Below are 6,143 nucleotides of genomic sequence, written 5' to 3'. Positions count from 1 at the left end.
AAAAACGCTCGCTCGTCTGTGCGATATCGTCAACTCAATTCAAATTTGTCTTCACGTAAAAGTTTGAAGAGCCATGTATTTTTAATTTAACGTCAGTAGTTGCACGATAGAGAATTTAATATCGTTTCAAAAAAAATTCAAATCTATTGAAAATGTTCCGAAGATCTGCCGCTGTTTTAATAGTCGAAAGCGAAAGAGAGCATTTAGCCGAGATTCGGCGTCGTCGAAGTTTGCGGGATAGCTCCAATCCATTGTCGCTTCCAGAGAAAAGGTACATATCGATGGCCCTGTGCAATAACGACACAATTCAAAATTCAAAAAAGAAAAACTGTTACTACTATTAAGTGGCTCTTGTCTCTAATCCTTGTCTAATACATTTCCATCATTTGCTTTTATGTGTTCGTAGTTTCCTGGCAACCAGTAAGGGTTGAATTTTGTTGAAATTTATACATTTATCCACCAAAATCGTTTGATAAAGTGATACACTTTGGTTAAATAGATTTCCATGCAAAGTTTGACAGTTCATTTATCAAAATGATAAATTTATCACTTTATCACTTATGATGAAGACCCCTATTATATGTACTACTTAGTATGCACTTCCCTGCCAGGCACGGCTCACCACTTTCCTCTGAAATTCAAACGATCTACAAACACATTCAAAACTCTTTAGTCATCTCACCCACACACTTACAAATTTTTTGTTCGACCTGTCAAAAAAATTTCCCTTTGTTAGAGCTACATACCCGATAAGAATTCGTACTCTAATAAGAATTCTATGCGTTAGAGCGAGCAAGTTAGAAACATCAGGGTTTTGATGACAGTATACATACTGTGAAGAAAATTCACTTTGCGAAAATTTTGAAGGTAAGAATACGTACTTAAAATTTTATTTGATTATAATGTAATTTCTTCTTTTAGATTGCAAAACAGCAGCGACTTAGTCACATTCTTGAGGTATATATTGAGACTTTTTATATGTTTATAAATTTTAATTGATATTTTTGTTTATTTCCAGATTTGGGATTCACCATCAGCACCTTCAACGCTTGCATCTTCATCGCCAGGAGCACCATCAGAACCTTCTGCCCTTAGCTTCTTCCTCGCCAGGAGCACCACCAGTACCTTCTGCCCTCAGCTCCTTCATTGCCATGAGCAGCATCAGTACCTTCCGCCCGCAGCACCTTCAACGTTAGGAGCACCTTCAAAGTATAGCTCAAACTTGTAAAATTTTGCAAAGTTGTAAGAAAACTTAATTTTTGTGAACCTCCATAAATGATTTGCAACTGTTAATATATATCAAAAGAAAGGTAAACCGATTACCTTTCTTTTGATTATAACACCGTTAAAATGGCTTTACGTTTTCATAAAAATATTGCAACTTTTGTAAACAGCTATATGTAGGCAGTGAAAAAGTGGTCAAATTTTGCAAAGTTATAAGAAAAGTGAATTTTTGTAAAGCACTTAAAATATTTTTTAACTACTAGTATATATCAAAACAAAGGTAAATCGATTACCATTCTTTTGATGATAATATTGTTAAAATCGATTAACTCCTTTATCGAAATTTTGCAACTTTCGAAAACATCTATATGTAAGAAGTGAAAAAGTCGTCAAACTTTGCAAAGTTGTAACAAAAATGGTTTTTTGTGAACTAGTTTAAATGATTTGCAAATGTTAATAAATATCAAAACAAAGGTTAATCGATTACCTTTCTTTTGATTATGATATTATTAAAATCGCTTAACTTTTTTATAGAAATTTTGCAACTTTTCAAAACAGCAAAGGATTAGTAGTAATAATAATCAATTAAGCAACCAGATATGTAGATATGTATTAAAAATTATCTTTATTATTAATGTTAATTATAATTTTTATTCATTATTTATTTATTTTGGAAATTGTAAATTAGGCTACATTGATTTGCTTATACTTCACTATTCTCTACCTATTACCGGGGTTTACACAGTACAAGTAATGCATTAAATTCTGCTTGCTAGTGGAAGAGAGGGGTTGAGAAGAAAAGGGAAGAGTACATTTAGCGTGCTTTTTTGCAACTCTTGTTTTTTTTCACTCCTACCTCAAAGGTTTGTGGAAAACACCTAAAGAAAAACTCCCTGAAAATTTAAACCCTTAATATTAACATTAAGTACTCGCCCAAGGCGTGCAAAGATTTACCATATAAAGTACACGTAAACTTTGATTTTTTTTTGCAAAACTCTACAGCTCAAATTTTATGCTATAATTATGGTCAATGATGGATTTTCTTCAGAATTGAATGCTGTACGAAAATGTCCATTGCGGCGTAACTCTAAAAAGGTGTTCGCACGCGGCGATTTTGCCTTCAACTTTTGCGTTCAACTCACGCAGAGTTGCACGAAAAAAAAAGTTGAATGGCTAAATGTTGGCATGCGACCAACTTTGTTGAAAGCGATTAGTTGAAAGGCCGTTCAACCAAAAGTAGATTGCAAAGTTTAACAATGCAAACGCCTTTTTATGGGGAATATTTTGATATATTTTGGTATTTTTCGCCACTAAATTTTTTTTTTCGTGCAACGCTGCGTGAGTTGAACGCAAAAGTTGCCAGAAATATCACCTTGTGCGCAAGCTCTATAACTCCCACCAGCGAGTTAGTACGGGTCACCAAACCCAATATTTTGATAAAATTCCAATTTTTTTGCCCCTAACAAGAGCTACAGAAAAAATGTGTATGTCAAATTTGTAGGAATTTCAATTTCAGTACACCAAATTGCTAATATCGATATTTCTGAGATATAGGGCTTTGAAGTTGGTCAACAATTTCTACAATTTAGCTCAATAGTCAATGAAAATTCCACACTACCTCAACTTCAAAGCCGAATATCTCAAGATATATCGATGTAAGTGTTTTGGTGTACTAGAACCTTTTTTGTATAAAAAGAAGTTTTTCATTCGCAGTTTTTCTGTAGCTCTTGTTATTTACGAGATTGGGGCAAAAAACGGGAATTTAATCAAACCCGTACTAACTCGCTGGTGGGAGTTAGAGTTACGCCACAATGGACAGTTTTGTAAAACATTCAATTCTGAAGAAAATCCGTCACTGACAATAATTATACCATAAAATGCCTCTGAGCTGTAGAATTAAAAAAAATCAAAGTCATGCGTGTTTTTTATATGGGAAATCTTTGCACGCTTGGGACGAGTACTTAATGTTAATATTAAGGGTTCATATTTTCAGGTAGTTTTTTTTAGGTGTGTTCCACAACATTTCGAGGAAGGATTGAAAAAAAACAATAATCGCATATGCCTCAAGTGGTTTCAAGTTTCTTGATTTGCTTTTGACATTTTCGCAAATAGAAAACACAAACGAGAATGAACCAGATTTGCTTTAAAGAACTTGTATCATGTAAATCCGGTATAATTAAATTTGAAAACAACTAATTTTAATTTCTTGTTGGAACCATACTATGGCGTTAGCGACTCTGCGTCGATGGAAGAAACTATTGATATAAGCCAGGGGTAGTAAAATTTTGGAGATTCTTGTATCGAAGAGAAGGAACAAAGTTACTGAAAATCGCTATATAACAATTAGATAATTCATCAGGAACTAAACACAACTAAAAAGTTTATATAAATAGCTTCGAAAATGCATTTTAAAATTATCCGATAGTATCGATAGTTTCAATGCAAACTATCGAAAACATCGCATGTGATGACTATCGATAGTTTTACAGGTCTACTACCCTGCAGGAAGCCTGACCTATGAATATCTGTTAAATGAGTGGGAAAACTGACTAAAACTTTTCGTCAGTTTAGCGGTTAGTTTTGTATGGGCTTGGGGAAAAAGGTGACCACTTCTCCGGCCGTGTGATAGTGCACCCCTTTCTTGCACACACATAGGCGCATTTGCCTTACAATATGTTCACTCGCTCGCACATAGGGACTCGAATTTCTATACGATACGATAACACATTGATATTTTTGCCATTCGATGCCGATACTTTTTACTCGATAGTTTTTAAACGATATATTTTGGAATCGAGTACCAGGGCTCTAATCGGTAATACCATGTTCTGACCGACATCGAAAACATGTTTTCGTTGCTAAACTGGTTTTCGACCTAAAACTTGTGTTTTCGTCTCTGTAAAATCTGTCAAACGAAAACCAGTTTTCGCTAAAAACTACTTGAAAACTCACGTTCCACTCATTCCAATCGGTATCTTTACTAGTTTTTTCGATTATTTATCGAAGTGGAAGTCATATTTTGTCACCTTGGCTGGTCAAAGTGAAATAGGAATTAAAATAAGAGGTTGCTAATGAAAAGAAAATGAGGGAAAAGCATTTTGGTTTTTGTGTAGCAAAAATGTAACCAGAAGATGCAAGAAATATTCATGATGCAATAATACAAGGCGGTATCAATTGTGACAGCTCGATTTGACACTGCCTTAGGTCAGTAGAATGAGAAGAAAAACGGGAAGAAATGAATCCCCATATAGGGGAAAAATATAAAATTTCACATTTTCTCCTAAACAAAATTTGCTTTTTAATAGTATATTCGTTATGAAATGAAATAAAATACGATAAAATACCTTTTTAAGAAAACAAAGTGTGTATACTGAGAAAAAATTAAAAAACATTCAACTATATTAATGGGCAAAGAATAGTCAAAGAAGTAACACTGTTTCACGTAAGGCAGTCAATATGGCGGAATTAGAGCGAGAAGTTGCCAACTGATAACACCTTATATTATTATTGAAGTGTACACAATTTTGACAGTTAAAACTCATCCTCACACATGCTGAATCGCAAAATGAGGAAGTGTACACAGCTAAAACTCATTCTCACCCTTCTTGAATCGCAAAATGAAGAGTGCACACAATTTTCAGTGTACACTTGAAAAATCACAGTTACAGAATAGAGCCCCAGAACTATTGTATCGTATCGAATCGTAAATGTACATTACAAAGTTAATGGGAATAATGATATATTGTATTGGACATTTGCAATCTTGCGTGGCATGACCTTTGTATGACAAAATGTAAGAAAATAAAATGAAACGTCAAAATTTAAAAACTGAGAATTGGGCAAAACTATTTGTATAAAACTTTTTTAGTAATATTTGAAATATTTAAGGTTAATTTTCCGAATTAAAAAATGTAATAATCTGTCCTGCTTTTTCTATCAGCCGAAGTATCAGACGTGACGTTACCTTACTAAAATTTCTATTGAAATTTATTGTTAATATTGTTTTTAAACAAATTTTTAACGCAAATAAATCATGAGTTTTAGCCTTAGCTAGTGTTCCATTTCTTGCAAATCGTACTATATCCTTCTTACTTACTTTGGAATATATATGTTAAGCAATATGGATATATTTTGCGCTTTAAAGCGCAGAAATATTTACTATCTTAGGTTGCAATGTGGCGCGCCTTCGGTGATGTACTTATTAAAGTGCAACGTGTTAATTCTTTATTAAAAAAGGGGGCCAATATTCGGATTTAATTTTCTCAATTTTGTATCGATATTTGGAATATCCAGTCTTTTTATTACTATATTAATGGGTACCTGATATTTTTACTAGAGCTGTAAAAGTAAAGAAAATTCGGATACCCGTATGTGTGGTAGTGAGTATATCAAGGATTTAAAGAAATTCCATTTAATATTGTATAAAATTCGGTTGTTAACAGTTGCAAGAAAAATGTTTGAATAATAATGAAAATTTTCTGTTTGATTGACGAACCACAAAAATCACATAAATCTAAAATTTCCAAAATTACAAAGTTGAAATGAACACAGTACAGTAAAAGGTAATAACACAAATACAACCCCTTCTAGAGAATTAATGTTATATAAATTAAAAGTAACTCGTTTCTTATTTGATGTTGTGTTATTCATTGTATTAGGGTTTGTTTCTGGTATTAGTTCTGTTTCAATGATTGCTGGTTTTAGTCTGTCTATCGGAATTGTTTTAACCTCATTATCTACTTCAAGTTTGAAATATTTTTTGTTTTTTTCAACAACCTTATAAGGTCCTTCGTATGGTTGTTGCAATGATCTTTTATTAATAACACGCATAAAAACAAATTTACAAGTCTCCAAATCCTTTGGTATATATACACCAGGGTATGCATCACGGATGTCGATAATCGTGCGACGTTATCGTG

General features: G+C 33.1%; 1 protein-coding gene and 1 long non-coding RNA gene across 2 annotated transcripts in view; one reads left to right on the top strand and one right to left on the bottom strand.

Moving 5' to 3' along the window:
- Positions 1-6,143, top strand: part of LOC118748034 — a gene marked incomplete at its 5' end in the record, with an annotated part of 366,474 nt that overhangs the window by 83,705 nt on the left and 276,626 nt on the right.
- LOC118748098 overlaps positions 941-6,143 on the bottom strand; it is a 23,361-nt gene continuing 18,158 nt past the window's right edge. Inside the window, exon 2 of the long non-coding RNA XR_004994020.1 lies at positions 941-1,202. This is a non-coding gene — a long non-coding RNA (uncharacterized LOC118748098). The remainder of the gene's footprint in view (positions 1,203-6,143) is intronic.

Source organism: Rhagoletis pomonella, unplaced genomic scaffold, assembly GCF_013731165.1.
Source record: "Rhagoletis pomonella isolate Grant_MI unplaced genomic scaffold, Rhpom_1.0 Rhpom_scaffold_00001, whole genome shotgun sequence".
NCBI lineage: Eukaryota > Metazoa > Arthropoda > Insecta > Diptera > Tephritidae > Rhagoletis > Rhagoletis pomonella.
The sequence above is the reverse complement of the archived record's forward strand: the minus strand, read 5'-3'. Positions and strand labels throughout refer to the sequence as shown.